The sequence below is a fragment of the Lynx canadensis genome, chromosome B3 (genome assembly GCF_007474595.2).
Source record: "Lynx canadensis isolate LIC74 chromosome B3, mLynCan4.pri.v2, whole genome shotgun sequence".
NCBI lineage: Eukaryota > Metazoa > Chordata > Mammalia > Carnivora > Felidae > Lynx > Lynx canadensis.
The window spans coordinates 50,316,149-50,342,464 of record NC_044308.2 but is presented as its reverse complement, the minus strand read 5'-3'; the positions used below and the strand labels follow the sequence as shown (position 1 = coordinate 50,342,464).

The 26,316-nt window shown below is 36.8% G+C and overlaps 2 pseudogenes; both read right to left on the bottom strand.

Annotated features, from left to right (window-relative positions):
• Window positions 1-21,353: 21,353 nt before the first annotated feature.
• Window positions 21,354-22,316, bottom strand: LOC115517138 (annotated as a pseudogene).
• A 3,327-nt stretch (window positions 22,317-25,643) lies between these two features.
• On the bottom strand, window positions 25,644-25,805 carry LOC115517298 (annotated as a pseudogene).
• Between the last annotated feature and the right edge of the window lie 511 nt (window positions 25,806-26,316).

The following is a 26,316-nucleotide window of genomic DNA, read 5'->3' as shown; positions in this document are numbered from 1 at the left end:
TTTCATGCTGGCTCTCTGCCCTAATCCAACATTATAGCAATGAGCCTCTAACTGCTACAAAATGGACCATGTTCTTCCAAACTTCCTTGATATTGTATAGACACTTCTTCCTGCAAATGCTTTTTTTCTGTGCCATCTGTGCCTCCCACACATTTCAATCAATTTGCCTCTTCTTACTTTGAAATCCAGTTTTAGTGATGATTCCTCTTTGTGTCCTTATCTGAGCCCTCAGGAAGAGGTAATTATTCTCATCCACTCCTAATGCTCTCCCAGGGTTCTGTTTCTATCCATGATAAAATGCTTACTAAGTTTGTTTACCTTTCTGAACAATCCTACCCAAGGATTGACTCCAGACTCTGCCTAACTAATGGTGAGTACTGAAAAATGAGGGGCTTGGGACAAAATCTACTTAGTGAACAAGATCCCAGTGCTTCAATGCCATCAGCTGTACGAATAATGACAGCTAGGTATATAACCTCATGCAGGACATTAGAAACATTTCTCAAAATAAAATTGAATGTCCAAAATCTATAAAAAACTTATCAAACTCAACACCCAAAAACCAAATATTCCAGTGAAGAAATGGGCAAAAGACATGAATAGACACTTCTCCAAAGAAGACATCCACATGGCCAACCAACACATGAAAAAATGCTCAATGTTGCTCATCATCATGGAAATAAAAATCAAAACCACAGTGAGATACCACCTCACACCTGTGAGAATGGCTAACATTAACAACTCAGGCAACAACAGATATTGGTGAAGATGCAGAGAAAGAGGATCTTTTGTGCACTGCTGGTGGGAATGCAAGCTGGTACAGCCACTCTGGAAAACAGTATGGAGGTTCCTCAAAAAATTACAATAGAACTACTCTATGACCCAGCAATTGCACTACTAGGCATTTATCCAAGGGATACAGGTATGCTGTTTCAAAGGGACATATGCACCCCAATGTTTATAGCAGCACTATCAACAATAGCCAAAGTATGGAAAGAGCCCAGATGTCCATTGATGGATGAATGGATAAAGAAGATGTGGTACATATATACAATGGAGTATTACTTGGCAATCAAAAAGAATGAAATCTTTCCATTTGCAATGTGGATGGAACTAGAGGATATTATGCTAAGTGAAATTAGTCAGAGAAAGACAAATGTCATATGACTTCACTCATATGAGGACTTTAAGACACAGAACAGATGAACATAAGGAAAGGGAAGCAAAAATAAAATAAAAACAAGGAGGGGGGATAAAGCATAAGAGACTCTTAAATATGGAGAACAAACAGAGGGTTACTGGAGGGGTTGTAGAAGGGGGGATGGGCTAAATGGGTAAGGGGCATTAGGGAATCTGTTCCTGAAATCATTGTTTCACTATATGCTAACTAATTTGGATGTAAATTAAAAAAATAAAATTTAAATAAAATAAAATTGAGTGATTCTAAAAAAGACCTCAGGAAAATGACATTTGCAAGTTTCTCAAGTAAATCGGTGAGTACTCATCTGACTGTGAATGCCACTACTGACAAATCCAACCCTTACACAAAGATTGTCCATTTAGATTTTAGTATCTTTCATTTTTTAATGAAAAATAAAGGATTACCACAGTTTTGTAGAAAACCTCCAACATGAAAGAGATTAAAACATACCGATTAGAAAAGGGAAAAGGAAGAAGTGGAGACAATTCAGGGAACAGAATAAAATATCAATTCTCAGAGATAGGAAGAACTTAATCCATTAAGGAAGACTAAGAGTCTATATTTAAAAAAAGAAACAGAGAGAATGAAAACGTTCTTTTAAATTAAAACTGTACTAAAAGTATGCATATTAATTCCAGTATAGTTAGCATATAATGTTATATTAGTTTCAGGTGTGCAATATAGTGATTCAGCAGTCCTATACATTACTCACTACTCATCTTCTTAATTGTATTCTTAATCCTCATCACCTATTTTACCCATCTCTCCATTCACCTCCCCTCTGGCTACCATCAGTTTGCTGTCTGTAGTTAAGAGTCTGTTTCATGGTTTATCCCTTTTGTTTGTGTGTTTGTTTTGTTTTGTAAATTCCACCTATGAGTGAAATCATATGGTTGTTTGTCTTTCTGACTGGCTTGTTTCACTCATGTTTTGCAAATTTCATTCTTTTTTTAAGATTTTATTTTATTTTTTAATGTTTATTTAGTTTGGAGAGAGAGAGCAAGGGAGCTGGGGAGGGGCAGAGAGAGAGACTCCCAAGCAGGCTCCATGCCATCAGTGCAGAGTTCAATGTAGGGCTTAAACTGACAAACTGTGAGATCATGACCTGAGCTGAAATCAAGAATCAGATACTCAACTGACTGAGCCATCCAGGTGCCCCAGATTTTATGTCTAAGTAATGCTATCCATATCTATATCCATATCTAATCTATATCTATATCTATATCTATATCTATATCTATATCTATTTATCTCAACATCTTTATTCAGTCATCTATCAATGCGCAGAGACTGTTTCTACAATTTGGCTGTGGTAAATAATGCTACAATACACATATGGGTGCATATATCTTTTTGAATTAGTGTTTTTGTCATCTTTGGGTAAATACGCAGTAGTGGAATTACTAGATCATAGAGTAGTTCTATTTTTATTTTTTTCAGTTACCTCCATACCGTTTTGTACAATGGCTATACCATTTTGCATTTACTAACAGTTCACAAGGGTTCTTTTTTCTCCACATCCTTTCCAACACTTTTTGGAACACAAGAGTGTTCTTAATTTAGCCATTTTAACAAGTATGATGTTATGTCTCATTGTGGTTTTGGTTTGCATTTCCCTGATGATGAGTGATGTTGAGCATCTTTTCATGTGTCTGTTGGCCATCTGATTGTCTTTGGAGAAATGTCTGTTCATGTCTTCTGCCCATTTTTAATTGGATTATTATTATTATTATTATTTGGTGTTGAGTTGTGTAAATTTTTTATATATTTTGGATACTAACCCTTTATTGGATATGTCATTTGAAAATATCTTCTCCCATTCCATTCTCCTCTCCCTCTAGTGTTTAGGTATATGGTGTCATACTTTATTTACATCCTTTTATTTTGTGAATCCCTGGACTTATTTTTACATATACACTTAATTTTATTGTGTTTGTGCTTCCAACTTTTCTTATTCCTACTTACCATCTCTCCTTTCTACTCAGAGTCCCTTTTAATATTTCTCATAGAGCTGGTCTAGTGGTAATGAAATCCTTTAACTTTTGTTTGTCTGGGAAACTCTTTGTCCTTCTATCTGAATGATAGCCTTGTTAGATAGAGTATTCTTATTCTTGATTGCAGGTGTTTTGTGTATGTGTGTGTATGAGTGTGTGTGTGTGCGTGCGTGTGTGTGTGTGTGTGTGTGTGTGTTTTCTTTCTTTTTTTCCTAGTGCTTTGAATATGTCAAGCCATTCTTTTCTGGCCTGCAAAGTTTCCAGTGAAAAATCAGCTGATGACCTTATGGGGTTTCCCTTGTATGTAACTGTTTTCTCTTGCTGCTTTTAAAATTCTCTTTATCACTACTTTTTGCCATTTTAATTACTTTGTGACTTGGTGTGAACCTCCTTGGGTTGATTTTGTTGGAGGCTGTCTGTGCCTCCTGGATCTGGATTTCTGTTTCTCTCTCCAGATTCAGGAAGTTTGCAGCTATTATTTCTTCAAATAAATTTTCTTACCCTTTTTTTGTGTCTTCTCCTGGAAACCCTATAATGCAAATGTTATTGTGCTTGATGTTGGCACTGAGTTCCCTCGGTCTAATTTCATTTTTATTTTATTTGTTTCTCTCTCCTGTTCAGTTTGATGGTTTTCCATTACTTTGTCCTCAAGGTCTTGTATCTGTTCTTCTGCTTCTTTAGTCTACTATTTATTCCATCTAGTGTATCTTTAATTTGAGTTATTTACATATGATTGGCTATTTTTTCTTTTGTATCACTTTTTGAAGGTCTCATTGAAGTCTTCCACTCTTCTCCAGGCCAGTGAGTCTCTTTATAACCATTACTTTAAATTATATATCAGGCATATTACACTTCTCCATTTCATTTAGCTCTCTTGTTGTGATTTTGTCCTGTTCTTTGATTAGAGACATATTCCTGTTTCCTTATTTTGTCTAACCCCCTGTGCCTGTTTCTATGTGTTAGGAAAGTCAGATACATCTCCTCCTCTTGCAAGTAGTGGCATTATGAAGAAGAGGTCCTGTATTACTCTGCAGTGTTCTGTTCAACAGACCCTGGTTCTTCAGGGGTGTCCTCTATTTGTGATGTGTGCACTCTGATGTTTTGGCTGACCTGCTTTTGCCTTCAATCCAGTCATCTGCTATAACTTTCTTTGTATATTGTGGGCAGGGTTTGGTCCCTGTGTTGTTAGTTGGCCAGTTTGGAGCCACTTTGGGCTTGAGTTGAGTCAGACCAGGTGTTTACCAGAGATCCAATAATACTGGACTACAGCGCACTTTCCCTGTGTTATGCTGTGAGAAGCTTTCATTGGTGGGCAGGGCCTACAGTCAGACCAGACCAGATGTCTTCCCCCAGACCACTGCTGGGGCCACTGTTGGACTGGTGTGTGTGTGGTTATCCTCCCCTCACCCCAGAGCAGAAGTGTCTTCAGAGTGGTGCTGGCCCTTTTGGAGATACTTGCGCTCTGCCAGGCTTGTGACACCAATTTGGATAGGCTTTGGCCAAGGATGTATTAGAGCAGGCAGGTCCACTGGAGAGTATAGAGGTGGAGCATGTGTGTTAACAAGGTTTATGCATGTCTCTTGTGGGAGGAGATCTGGAGCTTCTTTAGAAAACTCTTGCTACAAGAATGTAGGGGGTGAGTCCCCAGTAGAATGCAGAGACCAGTTGTGGGATACCTGCAAGGTCCACGATGGTCTGCTGTGGGAGGGGTCTTACAGTCCCCCTGAGTGAGGTTTCCCATGTTGGAGTGGATGGGGTGCACTGTTAACAAATTAGGTGGATAGTATTGGTATTGTGCTTGTTCCTGCAGGTGTCCCTGTGTCTAGGCTGAGGCAAATGGAACTGGGGGAGGCAAATGGAACTGGCCAGCTCCTTTGTTCCTGGAGAAGAATCCTAAAGAGGCATGCCCCTTCAACATGTGCTCTGAGGTTAGTAAATAAATCTTCTTCCCATACACTCCTGGCATTTGTCAGATGGCTGATACTATGCTGTATCTTGGTGGGGCTGTTTATTGCGCTGTCTCTTTAAGGGCAGTAACTCAGATTCCTATTGATCTCCAACCTCTAGATAGCCAAGCTAACTGATATTTAAAGTTCCAGTTGTTAAGCCTTGCTGATTGTCAGAACTCACAAAATTAGGCCGTATGGTTTCAAAGCCAAATGTTATGAGGATTTGTCTCCCCTGTGCAGGTTCTCTGTGCCTGGCGTGCTTGGTGTGAGTGTCTCTCTCCCCTCTCTGTGCCTGCAATGACCCTACATCCTGTGGACAGTCACATAGCTCCTTTTAACTCCTGAATGTGTATCTCTGCCCTTCCTACTTTCTTTGATGTGGCCTCTTCTCTACATTTTGTTGTGGAGAATCTATTCTATTCTGCCAGTCTTCAGCTTGTTTTCTGACTTATTTACACTGATGTGGGTGTTGTTTAGTTGTATCTATGGGACAAGATGAGCTTAGGATCTTCCTACTCTGCCATCTTCCCCAGAAGTCCTAAAATGTATATGTTTTAATGGAAAGGTTGAAAAATAAAGCTAAGTCAATCTTTCTGAAAGTAAATGACAAAGATAAAGAGATTAACAATGGGAAAGAAAACTAGAAGTTAATCTAGGAGTTCCAACACACTACTAGTCATTCTGAAAAGAACAGTGGAAAGTTAGAGTGGAAATGATAGATCAAAGAAATAACAGAAGGAAATCTAACAGAAATAAAGGACATATCTCTTGAAGGGGGGGGAAGATAGGGAGGGAGGCAAACCATAAGAGACTCTTAAAAACTGAGAATAAACTGAGGGTTGATGGGGGGTGGGAGGGAGGGGAAAGTGCGTGATGGGCATTAAGGAGGGCACCTGTTGGGATCAGCACTGGGTGTTGTATGGAAACCAATTTGACAATAAATTTCATATTAAAAAAAAAGGACATACGTCTTATATCAAAAAGTCTACTGGCTGTGCGGGAAAGTAAAAATAAAATCCTGTATGTAAAGCTTTATTGCAGCTTTATTCATAAAAGGAAATAACTCAAATATCCTTCAACTAGTGAATATACAAACTCTGATATAGCCATATATACATCTAGGGAAACACTCAATATTATAAACATTTTCCCAAACTACAGTATTGATGTAATCCCAATCAAATTTGCATAAGTATTTCCATGTATATTGGTAAACTGATTCTAAAAATTATGTAAAAAGACAAAGGAACTAGGATTCAGCAATTGTGAAAAAGAACAAATTTGGAGGATGCAGACTCTCTGGTTTCAAAACTTATTATCAAACTACAGTAACGTACTATAATATAATGGTAGTGGTGAAAAGAAAGACAGAGATATCAGTGAAATGAAGTAGAGGGTAGTGAAACAGACCTGTACATACACAGTCAATTGATTTGTTTTTAAAGGTACAAAGACAATTAAATGGAGAAATTAGACAAAAGATAATTAAATGGCTGACCTTCTTTTGCCTTCAGTCCAGTCATATCTTTTTCTATGTATTGTGGGCAGGGTTTGGTCCCTGTGTTGTTAGTTGGACAGTTTGGAGCCACTTTGGGCTTCAGTTGAGTCAGACCAGGTGTTTACCAGAGATCCAATAGTAATGGACTACTTTTCATTAAATGGTCTTGGAACTATTGTCATCCATATGTTAAATGAATAAATGAATGAATGAGTGAATGTGTAGGTAAATGAATAGGTGAGTTAACTTCAACCCATACTTTGTACTTTAAAGTTTCTAGATATGACACAAAAGCATGATTCAGAAAAGAAAAAAGATAGAAAAGTTGAATATCATCAAAATTAAGCACTTAAAGGTTGGGAAAAAATCGTGTGAAAAAAGAAAATTGAACAGATAGCCAATTGTGTGTGGGGAGTGTGTATGTGTGGGGTGTATATGTGTGCATGCTTTTCTGAACTGAAATGAAGTTGAAGATCCTTGGGTGACTTTTAAAGAAGTTACAAGCCTGTGAAACCAGAAGCTTAAAAAAATGATGGCAGATTTTTTATTATAGTAGTGCCATTGCACAACCTTTAATATAATATTTTAGGTGAAAAGGTATTATTTAGACAGGTTATTTTTCTAACACTTGATTTCAAGGTCAAATATATTTTTTTCTTCCTGTTTTAGAAGTGCCTACAGTGTAAGAAAAATGAGAAAAGACAAGTAAATATATTTTTATGATAAAATTCTTGAGCTTAAAAATGGTAGATATTGAAGCAATTTGAAGTTCTTACTACAGCAGTGACCAAACCTAGTTATTTTCTAAGTTCTAAATGCTTCATGCAAAAGCAAAATAATTACCTGAGACAGTGTTATAGAATGAATGACCCAGATACAGTTTGGATTTTGCTGTCTCCTTGTGTATTCTGCTCATCTGTCTATATAAATGATTGTAACATTGTGTACTTAATCATCAGCAAATGGAAGTTTCCAGAAGAAAAACTGTCCCATAGATTTTAGCACACTCTGACATGAAAGGAAGGTTAAGTCTCAGAACTTAATTATATTAACATCCCAGGAAGGGTCAAGGAACAGAGTAATCTATAGTTAGTATCCTAGTACTATATATGTTATTTTGAGACCATCAATTCATAAACTGAACTCCAGTTTATAACAGCAACAATACCTTATGTTTGGATAGTGTTTCTTCAACAAACTCCATACATATATATATTTTTTAATGTACCATTTTGTTATGCAATAGTTTTATTTTTTCTTCATTTTTAATTATTTTATGTGAGTTGGCACACAATGTTACATTAGCTTCAGGTGTACGACATAGTGATTTCACAACTCTGTATGTTATGCTCATCACAAATGTAGCTACCATCTGTCACCATACAACACTATTACAATGTCACTGACTATGTTCCCCATGCTGTGCCTTTTATTTCCATGACTTTTTCATTCCGTACCTGGAAGTCTGTATCTCCCAGTCTCCTTCACCCATTTTGCCCATCACCCTACCCTTCCTTCTGGCAACCATCAGGACTGATTCTGCTTTTTGTTTGTTTATTCATTTGTTTTGCTTTTCATTATTTTTTTAATGTAATTTATTGTCAAATTGGCTAACATACAGTGTTTACAGTGTGCTCTTGGTTTTGGGGGTAGATTCCTGTGGTTCATCGCTTATATACAACACCCAGTGCTCATCCCAACAAGTGCCTTCCTCAATACCATTTTGCTTTTTAGATTCCACATATGAATGAAATCATATGTTATTTGTCTGTCTCTGTATGATTTATATCTCTTAGCATAATACCCATAGGTCCATCCATTTTGTCACAAATAATAAGATCTCATTCTTTTCTAACACCATATCCAAAAATAAACTCAAAACAGATTAAAGATCTAAATGTGAGACCTGAAACCATAAAAATCTTGAGGAGAACACAGGCAGTAATTTCTTTGATATTGGCTGTAGCAACATTTTCCTAGATATTCATAAGGTAAGGAAAACAAAAGCATAAACTATTGGGACTACATCAGAATAAAAAGCTTTTACGCAATGAAGGAAACCATCAACAAAACAAAAGGGAACCTACTGAACAGAAGATATTTGTAAATGATACATCACATGTGTATTTTAACTGATACGATGTAAGGTGATGTACAAATACCAGAGAAAGGATATGACTTTGAAATCATTTACTTTTGACTTTGCATTGCATTTGGCAATTCTGCATAATGTCATTTTGAAGTGAATCCTAGCTTTCATCCTAAACAGTTGTTTCCTTTGAATTGTCTTTCATGTTTTGATCCCTTTATTTGAATCCAGTTCAATCTATGGATAATATATACTTCCCTCAGTTCTCAACCTTCCATCCTCAGAAATAATCCAGATCACTTTCCATTTTCCCCACTCTCATTTGTTGATTAATTTCACTCTCTCTGGTTCGTCAGTCTTCTCTACTCCCAACTCATGATGATGCCCTGTTTTGTTCTAGGTTTCTCTTCCACTCTACTATTTACCTCTTTTTCCCCATTCTTTTCCCTTTAATGGCACATGTCAAAATTGTGATTACACACCATTTGCTTATTTACTTATTTTTCCCCATTGGGTTATTGTAAGATGCATGATGGTAGTGACTCAATCAGATTCTTTCACTACTATACCCAGAGTGCTTAGGACATAGTAGATGCTTAATAAAATTTGTTGAATAATAAAATAAATAACTAAACTTATCTTACCAGTTAACCATGTATAAAAAACATTAAAGTTAGTTCCTAATTCAAATCTTAAAAATAAATTCTAAATGAATTAAAAATTTAGAAGTTAATAGAATGAAACTGCAAAATTTTCTGAGTAAATATTAAAAAAAAATTTTCTTAATGTTTATTTTTGAGAGAGAGAGAGACAGAGCATGAGTGGGGGGAGGGCCAGAGAGAAAGGGAGACCTAGAATCCAAAGCAGGCTCCAGGCTCTGAGCTGTCAGCACAGTGCCTGACATGGGGCTCGAACCTATGGACCACAAGATTATGACCTGACCCAAAGTCAGATGCCCAACTGACTAAGCTGCTCAGGTGCCCCTCTGAGTAAGTATTTTAAAACTTTGGTGTGGCATTTCTTTGTCATATTTCTTCCTCCTCCATGTCTTCTACTTTTTCATCTCTTCCTCCTGTCTATACTTCTCCTTTTTTCTGTTCTGTTTTTGTAATAGAAACATACAAATCATACACAGTTATTGCCTTTAAAAAATACAAAAATACTATCAAGAAAATGAAAGGTCATTTGTATTCCATCCACCCATTTACCCCATACAAACCCTGTTTTTCATTTGAGAAAAGCAGTCTGTGTATGGGCCAGAAGCTGAAATCATCTACAAAAATACTGATAAATTTTACTGTGTATAATTTAAAATAAACTATGCATCAGACCCATTGTAAGCAAATTTAAAAGGCAAGTGACAAACTTAGAAAAATACTTTCAAGTCATGTTAAAACCATTATGATCTGTGGTGGACTAAATATGGCAGCATATTCTTTGTCACCCCTCCATTGAGAGATAGTTTATTTCTCACCATCTTGAATATGGCTCAACTCTGTGATTTCTTAACTAATAGAAGATAGCAGAACTTTCGCTCTGCCATTTGGACCTAAGCCTATGAAGGTCTGATAGCTTCCACTTGTGCACTTTGGGGAGTACTGAGCTTCTATGGAAAAAGTGTAATTACTATGCCAGAGAGATGCATGAAGAGACCACCTGGAGAAACCATGTGGAAAGGAGAGGCTCTGAGATCTGATGCTACAATGAGAAGAAGAGAGGGCCAATTCCAGACTCTAACTAAATGACTCCAACTTGGGACAACATCTGATGGCATCCTCATGAGGTATCCAAAGCGAAGCAGTAGAATTATCCTGCTGAGCCCAGTCAACCTCGAAGTCACAGCCATAAAAAAATGATTGACATTTAAGGCAGTAATCAACAACTGAAATGGAATTAGTAGCCGTCTTAGTCTACTTGGGCTCCTATAAAAAATACCGTAGCCTGGGTGGCTTATAAACAATATTTATTTCTCACAGTTCTGGAGGCTGAGAGATCCAAGATCATGGTGCTAGCATATTTTGATGCCAGATGAGGGTGCACTTCCTGATTCGTAAACTGTGCCTTCTAGCTATAACCTCATGTGGTGGAAAGTGTTAGCAAAGTGTGGGGTCTCTTTTATGAGGACAAATTCCATTCATGAATTGCACCCTTATGACCTAATCAACCTCCTGAAGACCACTTATTTGGGCATTAAGCTTCAGTGTATGAATTTTAGAAGGACACGAACATTCAGTCCATAGCAGTAGCTAAAAATACTATTGAATGAAAAATGTGAAATATGTGGCTTTCGCCTTGGGACTGGATTGGGGCCAAAGCTTTATTGACCTCAAGGATATTGTAAAAGTTAGTCTGATCATAAACTGAATTGTATACTCACACACAGCACAGTGTTAAGAAAATGGTATAGTTGCTGAATAAATATCAGATGAGTAAACAAATGAGGTCTTATAAACAAGTAAAACAAATGGGCAAAATGAACAAATAGGCATTTTATCCAGAGCATAAATATCTAGTACATAAATAAAAACTTGCTCAGTGTCATGAATATTTAAAGAAATGAGAAGTGGAATAGTATCCTGGCTGGGTGTTTGTTTTGCCTATTAAATTGATCAAAATAAAATATAATGGTACTAGGAAGGCACATGCTGTTATATTTGCCAGTGTGAGTGAACGCTGATTAGATGTTTTTGGAGGGCAGTTAGCAATATGCATTAAATGCCTCAAAAATTCATATGCTCTTGGGGCACCTGGGTGGGTCATTTGGTTAAGTAAGCATCCGACTTCAGTTCAGATCATGATCTCGTGGTTTGTGGATTCAAGCCTGGCATCTGGCTCTGTGCTGATAGCTCGGAGCCTGGAGCCTGCTTTGGATTCTCTGTCTCCCTGTGGTTCTCTGCTCCTCCCCTACTCACACTGTGTCTCTCTCTTTCTCACTCTCAAAAATAAAAATAAACATTAAAAAAGTAAATTAAATTAAAATAAGAAATTAAAAAAAAATTCATATAAGGACACCTGGGTGGCTCAGTTGATTCAGCTTCTGACTTTGGCTTATGTCACGATCTCATGGTTCATGGTTTGAGCCCCGTGTTGGATTCTGTGCTCTGTGCAGAGCCTGGAGCCTGCTTTGGATTCTGTGTCTTCCTCTCTTTCTGCTCCTACCCCACTTGCACTCTGTCTCTCTCTCTCTCTCAAAAAATAAATGAACATCAAAAAAGAAATTAAAAATGCTTATGCTCTTTGACTCAATAATTTAATTTTTAAAAAAATTTCCTGAGAGAAAAAGTAAGGATTACACAGATTTTTAGCCATAAAGATTATCTCAATGAAGGATTTTTTATCATAATTAAAACTTTATGATTATCTAACTTGAGGTGAATTAAGTTGTGGTATAGCAAAAATGGTGTTGTAAAATTATATTTATTGGCTTGAAAAGATGATCCTGGTACATTTCTGAGTAAAAAAAGCAGGCCACATAATGACGTGTTTGGCATGATCCCATTATTATTGAAATAATTATACAATATATAATATAAAGTAAATTATACTATTATATATAATTTTAAACTTTTTCATGTATATGAAGTAGATTATATAATATGCCACATATATGACATATGTATATGATACATGTCATGATATGCAATATATTTCATATATATATATGAAAAAAGCCTGAGAAAGCATCCAAGGGAGTGTTAGCAGGTAAACTGAGCAGTGTAAGTGAGACTAGAGAAGCATGCAGGTATCATTCAGGGCCTTTAGTTCCTAATAGATATTTGGTTGTTTTCCCAACAGCAGGATGGAACCATGTAAAATTTTCAAGCATATTTACAGTAAGATCTGGTTGTAAAGATTGCAATGAGGAATATTTTGGAGGTGAGCAAAAGAAACAGCTGAAACATAGTGACTAAGAATTTGGACCCCAGAGCAAGACAGTCTGCAGTTGAACCTAAACTACCCAATTTAACAGCCATGTAACCTTGGGCAACATATGTAATCTCTCTGGGCCCCAAGTTTCCTCATCTATAAAATGATGATGATAATAGTGCTTACCTCCCAAGAAGGTTATGAGGATTAAGTAATGCAGTATAAAATGTTCAAATAGGACGTCACACCTACTAAGCTCTATATGTTGTTGTAATCCTGCTTTTAAAATGAGGCTTGCGGAGATTAAGTAACTTGCTGAAGGCCATGCAACTGTAATTTTGAAGTAGTCATGTAGCTTCAGTTGAAGATAAGGTGGAATGATAGCATGTTCCCTGGGTTATAGTATGGCATACTACATCACCAGTTAGTATCCCAAAGGAAGAACAACTCTAGCTGTCAAAAATGTGATAATAAATAAATCATGATGGTACTTGCATATGCATAAGGTAGGTAAAATGTGAGTGGAGTTATATTTTTTTTATTTGAGATGACTGTAAATATTATATATTTTTCATCAAGGTAAAAACTAAGTATAAAGACAAACTAAGTGTATCCTCGAGTGTTTTACCTAATCCATCTGACTAACTCCTTCCAATGCAATGCCTCTCCTCCTTAAGTAGGGGGGAGGATGGACGGATTTAAAATGGGGAAAGAAACAGAGTGATGCATACTACTCCCGGTGGATTTAACCCCTCATCTGCCTAACTTTAAAGTTTATGCTTAGTCTATTGATTTACAGGCTTTCACTTCTGTTAAAATGCATCGCTGTTGTCAATTTGCAACTCTGGAGATAACATTGATGAGCAGCTCAAATCTCCTTGGTTACCACAAAGTGACACTGCCAGGAATGGTTTATTAACATGTCTGGCTGCTGACAAACTTGTCATGTGGGAAAAGTTAGGGGAGACCTACCCTTTGGGAGCTTTCAACCAGTTTATTTGTTCTAGCTCCCACTTCAACTTGTTATCTCCCTGAGAGCATACTTATTCCTAACTTTCCCCCTCCTAAATCCCATTTCATCGAAAAGGGCATTGGACCCATTGTATCTCATTAACCTGTGCTGATGAGTCAGTAATGCTGATTGGTTATCCCATGTTGTTGTGCATTCAAATACAACAATCAAGAAATGTTTAGGCTCTCATTATTCACTCAACAAAAATATGTAGTGAACATTTATAATGTAATATATATTATATTTAGTGAACATCTTGAGGAAAAAAAAGCAGTAAACAGTCTATAAGACCTTAGTTCTATGTTGTAGAATTTGATACATTTTGTTTCAAACTGATAGTGTGAACACCTAGGAAGAATTCCTCCCCAGTCAACTTCTTGTTCTAGTGCTTCTTTTTTTCTTTCTCCCTTAGTACTTGTTCTCTCTCTTTATTTCCAAATTTGTTATTAATTTTCCATTACGTGTCATAGGAAAGGCCAGAGGTATTGAAGTTTTCTGTATCTGTTAGCAGTGGATTCAGTGGATTAAGGTATTTTTATCTGGTACACTAATTGATCACTGTGCTCACTGCCTTTATCTCTCCTCCTTAGAGGGTAATATTTTAATTCCCAAAACTTTATCAAGATCTTCCCAATTTAGACTATATTTCATTATTGATTAGTCCTTTCTTCTCTACTCATTTCCATATAACAGCTAAGCCTCACATTAATTTGGGTCTTTTATGGATCTAATGTATGTGCAAGAGTGCTATACTGTCATTTTTTTAAAACCCAGATTAAGAATGTATTGATGAAATTTCAGATATCCTAAGCCGGCCAAATAATGAGAAAGGTTCACATTCAAGAAAAGGAGTTCTGGGATGCCTGGGTGGTTGACTTAAGCATCCAAGTCTTGATTTCAGCTCAGATCATGATCTCACGGTTCATGGGTTCGAGCCCCACGTCAGGCTCTGTACTGGCAGTGTAGAGCCTGCTTGGGATTCTTGCTCTGCCTCTTTCTGCTGCTACCCTATTTGCATGCTCATGTGCACACACTCTCTCTTTCTCAAAATAAATGAACTTAAAAAAATTTTTAAATGATAAAAAAAATAAAATGAATCCAAATGGTTGAACCTCCTATGACGTCTCTTGGAAACAAATAAAAGTAATGGTTGTAAAAGACTAGTGAAGTTAGAAGCCCCTGCTTCTTTTGTAGGATGATAGCACAGCAAAGGACCTGGAAAGATCGTAAGACAAAAGTAGCTCTCTGCTGAGGGCAGTACTGCCCCTCGGGGGCATTTTGGTTGTGACCCCTAATGCCTAGGGTTGCTCCTGGCATTTAGTGCCAGGGGCCCAGTATACCCACAGCACACTGCCTACCACTGCTTAGTATAAGCAACATAGTTGGTTGATTCATTTTCCAAGGGTAATGAAATGCATGGTGGAATAGTTTCCCCAAGGTCGTATGCCCAGTTGGTGCCTGAACTGGAGACAGAGCTTGGAACTCCATTCCAGGATTTTTCTCACCAGACTGACTTTTGTACATAAATGCTCTTTATACAGCCAAAGGAAAATTGTCCAATTCAAAAGATTCTTTAAGGTGTAATATTCTCATTCTCTTCAGATTATTCCCACACTCCGATTCTCAGTGACATTTCAAAAACTGCATAAGAAAATCACTCTCATTTTGCAGTGGTAACTTGTAAATTTTATTTTTGGAGGGAGGTGGTAAGTTTTGTTGTTATCCCTTCAAAAATGCTTTTATTAAACTTGATCTTTTGCTTTATTTCCATACTCAATCCAAATAACTTTTGACCACTTTAGGAAATCAAACTTACTTTCAAATGCATATAATATGCTGTTTTTAAGCATCGAAAGGAATGAACATGCAATTCTCATTCAGCATATTGAACTAACTCCAAGTGTATCATTTCCCAGGTGTTGTGTTGGGTTCATGGATGCAGAAGATATACTACCAAAAGAAAAGAAAAGCATGATCCTTCCTTTAGACATGTGAAAAAGTAAGTCCGATATACTGGTTATGGTGATATTATGGGATGCTATATGAATGTTGAGAAAGGCCACTTAAATCCCAATGTTGGCAGTCAGATAGGCCTTCTGGAAGGTTGATGTCCCAGTTGAGAATTGAGGGGTAGCAGGTGATAATCATACACGTGGTAGTAAGACAGAGGTTGGGGTAAGCAGAATAGGAGATAGAAATCTAGACAAAGAACAGGTTGGGTTATACAGGGAAATGTGTCGCAACTGTAGAAGAGCAAATAGCTTACTTTGGCAGAAACATAGATAAGCTTGTCTGTCAGTTGAGAAATGGAATGGAAGGGATAAAGAGGCAAAGACGAGACCCGACAAGACAGATAAGCCAGGCCAGAGAGTTTGGGTTCTATCTCGAGGGAAGTAAGTAACCATTGAATGGTTTTAAGAAGAGAATTGGTAATTACAGAAATCGAATTTTGAATAAACAGTTAGCTTCTAAAAATCAGAGCTTCATAGGATACACCCATTGGATGCAGTATATTCTTTTGACATTCTTGTTGAAATTCATCCTCACCACTCCCATCGATGTTGTATATGTGTTTCTGGTCCTAGAGTGAGTTTGGCTCAGATCCTGTCCTTTTACTGTCAGTGACAAGCCCCTGTTTCCAACCGATACTTTTAATTAGTGCTCATCATTGCTGGGGACAGATGTTGTCGTAGTAAAGAATGAGGAGATGTTAGTTCAGAGTGCACAAGGACAGTGTCAAAGAGGGAGGACTTAAGGCATTATTATACATACAACACAATTAAATATTAATGAAAAATGGTACTTTTCCTGTCATTACCAGGCTTTTGTTTTGCAAAGACAAACTACTAGATGAAATAGTGGAAGATATATAGCATTATTTCTGTCTGAATGAATGTTGGAGATGTAGGTAACAGTATTTTTTAAAAAATGTGCTTCCACAAATTGCCAAAGGGTAGGTAGGTAAAAAGTGTCCACTGGATATACGTGCAATAATTAAAGAGATATTTTGAGTGCTGACCAAGGAATGTTGTTTTGTTTTTTTTTAAATGTGTAACAATAATAGCACTTTATTGACTTCTTTTCACATTAGATTAAAGCACCATCCTTACTCACATGTTTACTTTGTAGGAGTTGTCGAATTTTGCATGCTGATATACAAGCGAAAACTCAGTTTGAGCCTCAATAAAGTAGAAGTAAAACATTCTTCAGAAGATTGACTATGAAAAAAGTAATAAACTTGGTAGGAGTGAAAGAGTAAAGGTTTTCTCAAGATAGAAGAGCTTTGTACTCATTTAAAATCAGATGGCAAGAAGACAGGTGGCAAGAGATTAAAGATATTGGAGAAGGGAAAAGAAATAGGACATTTGTTTTTTTCTGAGACAACATGAAGGAATGAAAGAAAATAAATTGAGACACGAGAACATAGAGGCAAATGGGTGAGAAACAGAAAATCATTATTTATACCTCCTCTGTTTTCTAAAAGAATTTGATTTTGAGGCAGCTTATAAAAAATGACACAGGAATAATGAAGTTAATAAACAGAAGGGAAAAAAAAAAACCCTGAGGACTTAGGAGGAGGAAGCAAATATGATATCATGACGTCTAACATAGTTTGAAGGACAGAGGGTCAAATTTGTCTCTGAAGCTTTTGACAGTCAAGGAAAACGGCAAAGGTGATATGTGTCCAGTTATCTCTTGCTGCATAACAAGCCACCTCACACCAGTGACTTATAACATTACCAATCATTTATGATTGTCTCTCATGGCTCTGTGAGGTGCTTGTAGTTCAGCATGGATTTTCTGGCTCTTAGTCTCTCATGCATTTGTAGTCAGTGGCTGAGGTTTGAATCATCTAAAGACTTGCTCATTCACACATCTGGTGCCTGGGATAGGAAGACTCAACAACTGGGCTGGAATAGCTAAAGCTCCCCAGGTGTCTCCATCTCTGTGTGATCTCTGTAGCATGGCAGCTTCAGGGTACTTGGCACATGGCACATGGTCCAAAATGAAGCCAGCAGAATCTCTCTTCCCTTTATGACCTGGCCTTGGAAGTCACTCGGCATCACTTCCTCTGAAGTTCTTTAGAAGCAAGTATCTAAGCTGATCTATGTTCAAGTAGAGGGGAATTATACTTACCTTTTTAAAGAGAGGAAATGCCAAATAATTTGCAGCACGTTTTAAAAGGACCACATGATGCAATAGATTCTCATTGTCAAAAAGGCAGCAGTGTGTCAGTTGTCCACGTTCACACCTGATGTTGTCCGTCTTTTGTTTTAAACATAGTAAGGGGGAAGATCACCAATTGTAAGAGTAGAGATGAACAGAGCGTGACATTAAGGAGGAAGGTGTGTGTTTGGAATTTATCCAGATAGGAGCATGTGACCCCAACACAGTAGAGCTTTGCTTCTCAAAGCATGGTCTAGGACCAGTGGCATCTGCACACTTAGAGCTTGTTAGAAATGCAGAATCTTGGCCCCTGCCTCAGACCTACTGAATCAGAATTGCATCTTAGCAAGACCACAGGGGATTCCTATGCAGAATAAATTTTGAAAAGCACTGCTCAAGAGGTTAAATAGAGTTGTTGGGTCATGGGGGGAGGGACAGAATATTCCTGTGTTTGCACTTAGAGTGGGCCATGCGTCTTCCTTCATGGGACAGTAACAGAATATGAGTGGGATAAAAAATTACTAAATAGAAGTCATCTGAGTTTGAAAATTCCATGCATTCATTGACCTTTATAAATGGCATGGATGTGGGTGCCTGGGTGGCTCAGTTGGTTAAGCGGCTGACTTCAGCTCAGGTCATGATCTCACGGTTCATGAGTTCGAGCCCCACATCGGGCTCTGTGCTGACTGCTTAGAGCCTGCAGCCTGCTTTGGATTCTGTGTCTCCCTCTCTCTCTGCCCCTCCCCTACTCATGCTCTGTCTCTCTTTCTCAAAATTGAATAAACATTAAAATTGAATAAACATTAAAAAATTAAAAATATATATAAATGGTATGGATGTGGGTATTTAGGTGGAATTGAAATGGAAATAAGATCTAAATAGATTGGGGGAGGAAGGGTGCAGTTATGGGGGATGAAGGCTGAAATAAGCCTTGGGAGCTGATATTACAGAAATACAAACAATGGTATCCAAATAAATGGCAGGCAGAAAGGGAAAATACCAAGTTAGTTTTCAGAGATAGATAAATATTATTTTGGTGCACTGGAATTGTGTTAGATGGAATATTACTTAAAGCAAGTAAATTATTGACTGAGTCATTAACTTTGTTTTATAGAAATATCTGCAGTAATGATATTTATTATCCTGATAAATATCCTGTGTATAGTTAAGGGCAGACAACCAGCAGAACAGTATCAAATATTAGCAAATTTCAGTGCATCATCACTGATATTTCCAACTGTGGTTTGTATTAAGAGTGTAGAGCTTGGAGAGTGAGGAGATCTTTGGAGATATGGCTGATACCAATTCTAGGCCAGGAAATGCACTAAATGTGTCTAGAATATCTTGGCATATTGAAGGATAGGGGAGTTATTAGAGACAACTGGGTTCATGTCTAATGGACACCAGAGGCAATTTGCAGGGGTTTGCACTTGCCAAAGATGGGATAATATTGGCAACAAAAAGAATAATAATGATAATGGATTGAGACACATAAAATATATTAAAATCCATTAGTTCTTAATGATACTTGCACACAAAAATTCTCATTAGTCACCTTTGAATATGCTATGGAACCAACACTTTATTCTGAAAACTGGTAAATGAGGTGAAACAAGCAAGCATTTGTATCACATTTCTTGTATCAATAGTATTTAAGGGTGCCAAATAGTTAATTAGGGTAGACCTTCTAAAAGAATTCTAGTGAATAAATAGGGAAGCAATGGTAGAATTAGAATATCACCATCGAACTCCTAATGAAATAATGGATTTAGGCCATGATCATCAGTGGCTATTAAAACTATTAGGTGAATTTCTTATAGGGAGCTTTGTAATGGTAGAGCAGGCTGGTAACTGCAAACCCACTGCCCGTTCTTGATGTAACAAAAAGAGAAACAACTAGATATTATGTGCTTCCTAATGGAACTACCCAACACTCCTATAGAATAGTCATGCCATAAATCTGGGCTGAGTCTGATCAAGCCTTTAGCTTTCCAGAAAATATAAGAGCCAGGAGAATGTATGAAAAGTCCGCAGAGGGAAACAATCAGCAAAGTTTAAAAGGTGGAAATCTACAACAAATCTTCCACAAATAAAAATTATGAGGGAAGAAAAACTGTGAGAGAAAATTTAAAGATTAAAAGATATGTAACAGACTTTGGGTTTCAGTTCTGACCAGGAAAGATCTAGGAAATCATCACTCTCATTCTTAAAATAAGAAAATAATGTTGAAAAAAGACCCATTAGAGAACTGAGGTTATGGGGCAACTGCCACCCCCAAATCTGGAGAGATAGGTGAATACAGAGAAACTTAGCCAAGATCAGCTGACATGGAGCAAAAAGCACTAAAGCCATAAGAAGTTAAAAGCATTTAAATAAGTTTGATGAATTCCCGAAGGCTTCTGTGGACAAGGTCAAGAGTGAGAAAGTGCCATGGTCCCAGGCTTAGAGGGTCCCCATACTTTTAGAAGTTTTACTTCCAGAATTCTACCAGAGTTTCTAGGTATAGGTCTGGGGGGGGGGACACAACCTTTTGGGTAGGATAAGGAAAAATTAATAATTTTGAATTATGCTCCTGGGAAAAGCAACCATTTGAAATACTCCCAGAGTAGACTTCATGACAAAGGGCTGTCCTCCTTAATTGAAACAAAATAAAATACTCGACCCACGGGCAAGGAAATAATAAGCCAACTTTAGCCCCTCTGGCTTTTCTGCCTCACCTAAAAGGAGAAAAAAAAAGAAGCTAAGGAACATTTATGAAGGTCACAGCCCAGGGACATACACTGTTAAAAGACCCTTAAAGGAGTAAAAGCCTGACATATAAGATTATCGAACACTCCCCCTTCCCATACCTTATCATCACATCAACAGGATGTCAGTATAATAACGGTGGATTACAACTGAGAAAGCTGCAAGACACAGACTCGATTTAAGAAATTGTACTTAAAGAACCACCTCTCCCCCAAAAAAGAAGGGAACTTAGAAGACACAAGAAAAAAATCAAAGCTTTGTCAGCTGCAACTACAGCAAACCTTCAGCACAATCCAACTTGCTAGATCAACGTAAAACCTCACACAACAGCCCTGTTTATTTCAATTCCCATTACTCAGTGTATCATGTCCTGCTTTCAACAAGAAATTGCAAGGCATTCTTATTTTTCAGCTTTAAAATGTTTTAATTTCACAATTAAAAAAAGTTTATATGTATAAGACTCAAAGTAAATAGAAAGGCAGCTTTCAATCACAAACGGATGAGAGGAGTCATTCAAACTGTATTGTGGAAGCATATTTAAGACAATTTAAGCAATTTAAGGCAATACACCTCAATGTTAGACATAAATAATTTTAACTATGCTGTCCGTTCTGGGTTTTCTATCAGATCTGCATATATATGATACTTGTCAATTTTTAAGATTGGTAACGTTGATTTGAAACTCCTTATATTTTGAGTACAGGTTTTACTGTTATAAATACCGTTACAAATAGAAGATGTCAACTAACAAAACAGTAGTCCTCAAAGATCTCTTTGTCCTGTGCTCATACACGTGTAATCTGCTTGCTAATTTACCTTCTCGTAGTTACTCTTCAAATTATAGTCATTATGAATTGAGTTCCCTGTGCATCTCACCTGTCTCCTTTATCTCAGCCTTCTCATACTTTGCCATTCTGTTCTTTCTGAAAATAACCAGCACGAGTCCAGCAATAACTGCTAATTTCACAATCACAGTGACAGCAATAATACCAGCTTGTAGTTCTTGCATTGAAAATTCAGGTGGTTTTTCATCCATATAGTAAATTTCAGTTTGACCAGGATCCAGATCCAATTGTTGCCCATTTACCCTCCGGCCCATTCTATTGGAATGGAACAAAGATTAATTTGTAACATTTTTTTTCAAAATAATAAGCCATGTCAGCTATGAGATGAGAATGAGAAAACTCATTCTGAGTTTTCTGAGATGAATTTTGCATCAGATCAATAGTGATAAGATCATTCTCACACAGAATATTTTTGATGTATTTTGGATCCAGTAGATAGTGAGTTGGGATTGCTTCCTTAAGCATACATAGTCTTCAAACTTTGAACATCTTGAGGTGTTTCTCTTGTTTGTATTTTAGTTCAGTGATGATCCAGTAGGTCCTCACTCGTTCGGAGTAGAACTTCTCAGTTCTTCTGACCTCAACAGTGTTCACATTCCAGCACATGGTGGTGCCATTGTACTGCTTGGCTTTAAAGAGCTCCTTCTCATCACTGTCAGGATCATAGAGCCCATTGTTATTCTGGAAAGCCCTCTCAGGCCTTGCTCTTCTCCCAGACTTTGAGCCAGTCATTTCTGCCTTCATCACCAAACATTTCGTTGCCAGTTTTGAGCGAATAACGGAATTTTGTGTATCAGTTGAAGCACACTCACACTGACCATGTGTGTTCAAAGACCAGTCTGGGCAGTTTGTAGTTTTCACAGACACATTCTTTCTGAGCTGTGGCCACTGTCATGGTGGCCACTGTGAGTAGGAGTCCGAATGTGAGGACCTAGGGATGTGCCATACTGTGCGTGTGTGCAAGGCATTCTAAAAGGCAAGAAAAAGAACAGTCTAAAGAAACAAAGCAAGCATCAGAGCCAGGCTCCAATGTAGCACAAATTTTAGAAATATCAGATAGGGAATTTAAAACAACTATGATTCAGTGATTAATATGTGAAGTGGTCCAGTGGGAGAAGGACAGCATGAAAAAAAAAAAAGATGAGTAATGTAAGTAAAGAGAAACTAAGTAAAAATCAAAAAGGAATATTAAAAACCAAAAACACTGTGACAGAAATGAAGAATACCCTTTATGGCTTCACCTGACTGGACATAGCCAAGGAAAGAATCAGTGAGCTTGAAGATAAATCAGTAAAATTTTCCAAACTGAAATGCAAAGAAAAAAGTAATAAAAGAACAAAATATTCAAGAGCTATGGGAAAATTATAAGTCATATAACATATACATAATTGGAATACTAAAAAGAGAAGAGAGAAAAGAGCAGAAGAAATACTTGAAGGAATGGTTGAGGTTTTTGAAATTAATAACAAAAAACAACTACAGATCCAGGAAACTTAGAGAACACTAAGCAAGACACACACACACACACACACACACACACACACACACACACACGACAGATCATATTCACAAGGCCTAAAATCAAAGATGAGAAAATTTTGAAAGAAGTCAGAAGAAAGCAAATACCATTAAATAAACAGTAATAAAAATCACAGTGGCATGAGCCAGAATCCATACACGCAGAAAGAGATTAGAATAAAATATTTACCATGTTGAATGAATAAAAAACACCAACTTGAAATGCTGTGTTCAACAAATTTACCTTCAAAAATGAGAGAAACCAGTACTTTCTCAGAAAACTAAAAGCTAAGGGAATTTGTCAATAGTATACCTGCCCTGTAAGAACTGTTAAAGAAGTCCTTCAGAGGAAAAGAAAATGGTACAGGTCAGAAACTCAGATCTACATGAAGAAACAGTGCATTGGAAATGAAAAAACAGTAATTGAAAAAAATGTCTTATTCTTAATTGTGTTAACAATTGTTCAAAGTAATAATTGTAGCAACGTTAGATGATCATGGCATATGGGTAAGTAAAATGAATGACAGCAATGTTACAAGGGATGGAAGGGAGGACTTGGGAATACTTTTATATGGTACCTTCACAACCTGTGAAGTGACATATTATTTGAAAAGTAAACTCAGATGAGCTGTAAGTATATGTATATTATACACTGTAGGGTAACCACTAAAAAAAGGCGAAAAAAGAAGTGTAATTTATTTGCTAACAGAGCAGAGAAAATGGAATCATGTGAAATATTCAATTAAAAATAGAGAAATGAGAAAAAGAGATTTTAAAAAAGGAGCAAAGCACAATTGGGATGTATAGAAAACAGTTAAAAATATGGCATATATATATTTTAATTTTTTGTATGTCTTTATTTTTGAGAGAAAGAAAGAGACAGAGTACTAGCAAGGGAGGGGCAGAGAGAGAGGGGGACACAGACTCTGAAGCGGACTCCAGGCTCTGAGCTGTCAGCACAGAGCCTGACGTGGGGCTTGAACTCATGAACTGTGAGATCATGACCTGAGCCGAAGTCAGAGGTTTAACCGACTGAGCCACCCAGGTGCCCCAAAACATGGCATATATTAATTCAATTGTATCAATAGTCATTTTAAATGTGAATGTTCTAAATACATCAATTAAATGACAGAGACTTTTGTGGTAGATAAAAACACAAGGCCCAACTATATGTTGTCTATAAGAAACTCACTTCAATGAAAGAGGTACAGATAGGTTAAAAATAAAGAATGTGAAAGGACCTATCATGACAACACTAATCAAAAGAAAGATGGAATAGTTAGGTTAATTTCAGACAATCCAGACTTAAGAACAAGGAAAATTACCAGGAATAAAGAGGGCATTACATAATGATAAATCATTCAATTTTTCTAAGATGACATAATACTTAAAATGTTTGCTTCTTACAAAAGAGCATCAAAATACATAAGGCAAAATTGTTACGATTGCAAGCAAATATAGACATTCAAAATTCTATGAACAACTTCAACATCCTTTTTTCAGTAATTGATACATCCAACAGGCAGAAAATCAATAAGGGTAGGATTGAACTATACAACACCATCAATCAACTGCATCCAAATGATATTTATAGAGTATTTACTCTAATATCAGCATATACATATTCTCAAGCTCATGGAACATTCACCAAAATGGGTTATGTTCTAGACCATAATATACACTTTAAAATTTTAAATAATAGAAATTATCCAAAATGTGTTCTCAGACCAAATGGAATCAAACTGGAAATCAATTTAAAAAAATACAAATATAGGTTACACAATACATAAATAAATAACATATCAAAGAAATGTCTTAGAGATGGTAAAATATTTTGGACTAAATGAAAATAAAAATACAACTTATAAAAATTTGTGGGTTACAGGAAGAGCAATACTTAGAGGGAAATTATAGCACCAAATGCACATATACTAGAAAATAAGATATATCTAAAATCAATTTAAACTTCCACATTAAGAAAGTATAGAAAGAAGAATAATATAAGCCTAATCTAAGTAGAAGGCAAGAAATAATAAAAATTAAAGCAGATATCAAATTGAAATTGAAAATGTTAATTTAATGAAAATTTTTAAATAAACTAAAAGCTGCTTCTTTGGAAAAATTTCTTTGGAAAATTTATAAACCTCTAGCCATCCAGAGTAAACAAGAAAAAAAATGATACAAATTACTAATATCAGAATGAAAGAGGTGGTATCACTACTGATATCATGGACATTAAATGGATAATAAATATTATGAACAACTCTATGCCTACAATTTTGAATACTTAGATGAAATGGATCGATTACTTGAAAAATACTATAGGAGAGGAAAAAACTACTTCTTCTTCTACTCATTTGGGGTCTCAACTGGAGCTCTGTAACAAAACACAAGAGAAAAGCAGTAAGTTTTTGAACCTCTATACCTCATATTTACAAGGAAGAAACTCAGAGATGAGTAATTTAAAGAAATGATTTAGAACTCCAACTTATATAGCATCTTATCCAAAAAACAATACAGTTTTTAGAAGAGTGACAAGACAAAGAAAAATAGTCTTATGCTTCCAGGGTGGCAAACCATAGGAAGGCAAATATATGAGGGGAAACTAATAGAGTAAGGTTTTTCTTCTGACTTCTTTGCTGCCATTCTGAGCTGATCAGAGTCTCTGTTCACCTTCAAAAAAAGAAAATATATATCCTACATTTAGGGAGAAAAAGAGAGCTTTTCCTGTTTACTGCTTAATTGCCTTTAGCTCAAAATAATTCTTAGGTCAAAGAGATATGTTTTAGGGTGACATATTCTGATTTTCTTCAACACAAACTACCAATATGCACACACCACAGAATAGATAATCTATTAGCAATAATCGCGCCTCGGATAAACCTCATTGGCTACGATACTACCACTGCGCAAAGCTCAGAATAGATAATCTAAATAGGCCTATGTTGAAGTAATTGTATCGAGAATTTATAACCTTCAAAAAGGAAGGCACCAGGCCCAGTTGGTTTCACTGATGAATCATCCTACCAACTATTTAAGGAAGAAATGATACCAAGTCTCTACATTCTCTTTCAGAAATAAGCAGCAGAAGGAATAATTCTTAGTTCATTCTATAAGGCCAGCATTATCCTAATATCAAAACCACATAATGATATTACAAAAAGAAAATTGCAGACAAATATTTCTCATAATCGTAGATGTAAAAATCCTCAACAAAATATTAGCAAATTCAGGGCACCTGGGTGGCTCAGTCAGTTAAGCGGCTGAGGTCATGGCTGAGGTCAAGTTTGAGCCCCGCGATAGCTCTGTGCTGACAGCTCAGAGCCTGGGGCCTGCTTCGGAGTCTGTCTCCCTGTCTGTTCCCCTCCCCTGTTCTCTCTCTCTCTCTCTCTCTCTCTCTCTCTCTCTCTCTCCCTTTCTCTCTCTCT